This window comes from Urocitellus parryii, chromosome 3, assembly GCF_045843805.1.
Source record: "Urocitellus parryii isolate mUroPar1 chromosome 3, mUroPar1.hap1, whole genome shotgun sequence".
NCBI classification, from domain to species: domain Eukaryota; kingdom Metazoa; phylum Chordata; class Mammalia; order Rodentia; family Sciuridae; genus Urocitellus; species Urocitellus parryii.
In genome coordinates this window covers 199,419,340-199,424,819 of record NC_135533.1, presented here as the reverse complement: position 1 = coordinate 199,424,819, position 5,480 = coordinate 199,419,340, and the positions used below count along the sequence as shown (strand labels likewise).

The window sequence follows — 5,480 nt, the reverse complement described above, 5'->3', positions numbered from 1 at the left end:
ACCTACAAACATCTCAACAAGTGACCTTTTCTACCCAGAAAAATCTGGATTTTTTTTTTCATTTCTTAGTAAAAGACTAACCAGTTGCTTATAGGGGAACCTGGGTGTGGGAGGCCTTGACGCCTGGTGCATGATGGAATGCAACCCTGCACACCTGGTCTCTGCACATTTGAGGGAGGGTTGGAAGAAATCCAGTCTTTGCTGGGGATTCCATGCTGTTGGGAGACGGTATTTTAAAACCTATCGACAGGGAGAACAAACTACAGCCAGGCTTCCGTCGTAACTGGGAAGGAAGCCGTCCTTGCTCACATCAGCCCAGATGGGGAGGTTCTGTCATTTTGTGGTTTGAACAATGCTCCTACCTGGACCGTGTCCCAACGTGATTGGGGGCTGTGGTCTTGTTTTCATTTTTGATCCATCCTTACAGAGTGGGCTTGTTTGCTGCTGATGGTCCATGGAAATTTTCATATTGAGAGAAGAGCATCAAGACCTACCTGCGAGCCAAAGCCTGGTGGGCAGCACCTGTCCATCCTGAGAGGAAGGGGCTCCTTTTCCTCTCTCTCTTCAGCGCCTGTTTCCTGGGAGTCCCAGACTAGCTAGGAGGCAGGAAGCACTCTTTCTTTGCAGAGATGGAAGATTTCTCCCAGGGAATTTTTCCTAGAAGACACATCTGGTAGCCACACACAGGGTGATTTCTTTTTGGAAAGTAGTTCAGAATATCAACCAAGAGCACTTCAATTGGAACAACACAGAGAAGACGAGCATAGCCCTGTGCAAAGATGACACACAAATTCGTGAAACATTCCATGTTTTTATAAAACAAACAACAACAACAAAAATAAACCCTGGATCCATTAAATCCACCCCTGGGAATGTCTCCTAAGGAAATTTCTTAACGGGCCATGTGCACAAAGATGTTCACTATGGAACTGTTTAAAAAAAAAATTAAAGTTGTTAAATTAAATTCCCAATCACTAATTAGGGAATTAGATATGTACATTGTTGTGAAAAATGGGACTGAGTGTTATTAGGAGACAATTGTCAAACTCATGAAAAGTGCCCATCATCTTACATAGACACTTGGTTGATTTTAACAGTACAGTAACTTTACAAAGAATGAATTAATTTGATTTGGTAAAGTATGATCGGCTCTGCTTGGGAAATAAGTCCACCTACAAACACAATCCCTTAGTACCCAGCACCTAAGGGATTGTGTCATGATTTTTTAAATGTATAAATCAAATGTGTAATGGTAGTGCAAGTCAACCCAATTTCTGTGAGGCTGCTGGTAGGAAGCGGGCTGATAAAGGGAATTTTGATTATTCCTACTGCTTCTAGAATGAACAACATGAACGTACTACCACTCACTCCTCTATTGATTTCTCTGGTTTCCCTGAGTCTGAAGATAGCACCCAGTTCAGTGTTGAATAAGACTCAATTTTCTCATCTGAGAACAGGGACAGCACCAACCTCACTGGATCCTGGTGAGGGATTGTGCTAGGCAACTTTCAGTCACTATAATAAAATACCCGAGAAAATCACCTTATAAAGAGAAAAGACTTGTTTGGGCTCATAGTCTTAGAGGTCCTAATTCATGATTGGCTGGGCCCATTGCTTTTGGGCCTCCGGTAAGGGAGTCAATTGTGACAGGAACGTGTGGAGGAACAAAATGACTTACCTCTTGGCTAGAAAGCAAAAGATAATGAGGAAGGGACTGGGGTTCCAGTATCCCCTTTGAGGACATTCCCCCATAATCTGAAGACCCCCCACACACACACTTGGCCACATCTCTCAAAGATTCCATCACCTCCCAATAGCACACCCAGGGGACCTTTAACATGTGGGCCTGTGGGGAACATTCGAGATTCACACCATAGCAAGGATAGATAAAACGTGGGGACTTGACACAGCACTCGGTCAAACTGGGCATCCCATCATAACTCCATCAGAGGAAAAAGGCCTTCTGCTGTGACTCCCGGGAGGGAAGGAGACCTGTGGTCATGCACCAGGCAAGGCAGTCCGGGACGGTTGGTTGGAAAGTGTTTACTACTAGAAAACTCATCTGACTATTGCTTGGGCCCGCTCAAATATCCTCAATCGCTTGACTAAACCCAAAGCTGGAAATGAGCCATGGCTTTGCTAGGGGCCCAGGCTCTCAGCACTTCAGACCCATGATGTCATTTTAATTTATCCAATCAAGCACAATTTTCTCATTCAACTTAGCTATCACCTGCTTTGTATATTAAGTTCCAATACATCCTGGGGTATATTTCTAGCCCCTTTATTCTGTTCCAGCATTCCTTTCCCATGCCATACTGTTCTGACAACAGGAGCCTTGACGTGTGTTTGACCATCCACAAGGTGAGTGCAATCTGACTATTCTTCATTTTCAGATTATTTTAGCTCATCTCTCATGATCATAACTCCCATCTCTCCATCCCCATAACGTCCTTCTTTATGAACTCGAAGCTCCTTGGGCTGTACAGATCAGCCTCGGCAGGCCTGGAATCGGCCTGAGCTATTTTACTGAAATAAGAGATGAATCTTTCTGGCATGGTCCCCAGTCAGCGTATGAAATGTTCCGACTGATAAATGTTGCTTTGTAACCATGATCCACAGATGTCCCTTCTGCTTCATGTTTCATAGATCAAATCAAATTATGTGGTCATGTTGACTCCAAAAGGGTGGAATGTAATCCCCTGGGGGAGGGCAATGGGAGGCTGGGGAGTACTAATACACTTGTTGTCTCAGTCCTGAGGCTGCCATAACAAAATGCTACAGACTAGGTGGCTTAAACAACAGAAATGTATTTTCTCATAGTTCTAGAGTCCAAGAAGAAATTGCCGGGCTTATTGGTTTATGATGAGGCCTCTCTTCCTGGCTTGATGACAGCTACTTTCCCCCTGTGACCTAGATGGCCTTTCCTCTGCATCCATATGCAGAAAGATTTCTCTTTTCTCCTCCTCTTTCTTAGAGACACCAATCCTATCAGATCAGGGGCCCCTGAGGACCTCATTGAACCTTAATCACCCACTAAAAGCCCTATTCCAAAATAGCCAGTCACATAGTGGGTTAAGGACCTGGCCTATGAATTCAGAGGGGTGTGATTTAGCCTGTATCACCTGTAGAGGGTGCTATGGGGCATTGCCCAGACCACCCTGCAGGACTGGGCCCCTGGCCAGAGGGAAAGCTTCATCAAATGCATTGCCTCACTCCCGGGGTCTCTTGCTTCCCCTGAGACAATCCCAAGGCTCACAAGCCAGATGGGCTGAGGTCTCTGTGGCCGCTGCATCACACCCCAGCCCCTCCCCCTGCTCACTGCTGCTTCCCACCCACCCCCACTTCTCATCACCAAGGCTGATCCTAATAAACACTCAGTAAGTTTTCCACGAGCCAATCTCCAACTCGGAGTCTAGCTCCTGGGAGCCAGCCAAGTCCACTTGACACCACGGCTACTAGCTATTTCTAACTCTGGGTACTTTTGTCCTGCCCGGGCTGCATCTCACCTTTCTGGGACCAGACTTCTCTTTCTGGGTGGAATTATCATAACTCATACCTCTCCATCCCACAAGATGCACACATGTCAGTGTCTCTGATGTCTCTGATTTATAACTACTAAACTATTTAGACTATGGAATTGCAAGCCTTGTACTATAGCTTTTGTAAGGAACAATTACAAATTAGCGGTACAATTTTTCCTCCTCCTTTTCTTCCATGCAAGGCCTAGGGAACCTGAGACCTATTGCAGCCCTCCTGTGCTATCCTTCAGAACAAGCAGTCGGCTCTGTCCCTGGGGTGACCTGGAAACCTGGGGCAGCCCATTCTCACATCTAGGTCTGGTTAATCACTGTACAGAAAGGACCATGAACTCATGGCAAGTATCAAGTGGTTAAGTACATAGCAGCAATCTTAGAATCCAACATAATTGCCTGAGGTTTTCTGACTTTGAGTAGGAGACTGATTTCTCCTACCCTCCGCCCCCTCAAAAAGAAAACTGTAAATTACATTGTGATTCATCTTTGAAATACTTGGAAACTTCAAGTATAATTGCTAAATAATGGGCTGGAATGTGCAATTAAAGTGCCAGATTTGCCTCTACCTTGTCCCCTCAGTTACCTTCTTGGGAGCCTGTGGGGAAAAAAAAAAAGATTTGAAGGAAGGTGGGGGCAGAGGTGCAGGGCAGAGAACAGAATGGGGAGGAGAAAAGTAAAGAGAAGAACGATTACCTTAAAGAGACTGTCATCTGTCACATAGACAGATGTATAGAGGGCTACGCCAAGCAGGGTCAAAACTGGGCCTCCTGCTATGTCTGATTCCATCTGGCCAGTTTTGTTTAGTATTTTCTCACATGAATCTAAGATCCAAGAATTGGATGGACTTTGAGACTGTCACCTGGGAGGTAGGTTGGACTAGGGATCTCTGCATCCCTCTTCAGCTGCCCGTGGAATAGGGAAACAGAAAGAAGATGGTCACTGTTCTGCAGTGTCCATGAAGATGGTATCTCCAAGGTCTGCTTCCTGGGGTAACTCAGAGACACAGTGAAATCTGAGGCCCCAGAGCACTGCCCAGAACTCTCGGGATTAGAATAGATCTCCCCTGAAATACTGCCTGTTGGGTTTATCATTGAAATGTGTTATGCTCCTGTCTGAAGTCAGAAGATTCACTGTGTCTTGGAAGACCAAAGAGGAGTTATGACAGACAGTTATTGAGCTGAACTGTGCCCAAGGAGCAGTTCTAAGCTTTTGGTCATATTAAGCCACTTAATCCTCAGCACAACCCTGCAGATGAGAAAACTGAGGCATAGAGAAGTTATTCAACTTGCCAGAGTTTGCACCAATGTTACGAGTATTTTATAAGGAGAGAAACCATTAAGCTTGAATGCACAGAGCCTTGTTTCCAAGCTCACAGACCTCTCTGCTGTGGCTTTAAGGACTTTTTTGTGTGTTTTTTATTTGTTTATGTATTTTACTGTAACACTTGTTTGCAAGCTATTTTATCTCCTTTGAGTGCACAATCGCCCCTTCTAAACTACAAATACCCACTAGGAGCTTGGAGGTCACTAGCCTTTCACAATTCAATATGAATTCATGACCTAGCTCGATGCTTGCAACCAGCAATCTTTCTCTTGATGCCAGGTCTTGGGGAAGAGATGTGAATTTTGAAATCGGGGACATATCTATTTGGGGAGAGATTACCGTGAAATGGGACTTGGCAAGGCTCTGAGAATCAAGGCTCTGGACTGCTGAGGCCATGCAGAAGTGCTGGGCGGCTGCAGAAAGAAGACCTGTTACTGCTGAGATGCATCCCAAGAAGGAGCAAAAGAGCAACAGAGAAAGCCTGTCTGCTTTACAAATGTTCAGGGAGGCACCAGCCGCTGAAAGCCATCTCATAGTCAACCTCTGCACCCCCCTGGTTGCTCCAGGCTGCTCTATGCTTCCATCTCATGTTCCATGTCCTGGAGATTTGTATTGGGATGGGCA

General features: G+C 45.4%; 1 non-coding gene across 1 annotated transcript; it reads left to right on the top strand.

Moving 5' to 3' along the window:
• The first annotated feature begins 707 nt into the window (after nt 1-707).
• On the top strand, nt 708-814 carry LOC113196298 (U6 spliceosomal RNA). Its single transcript, XR_003302538.1, has one exon. It is a non-coding gene; the product is annotated as a U6 spliceosomal RNA (small nuclear RNA).
• Nucleotides 815-5,480: the final 4,666 nt, after the last annotated feature.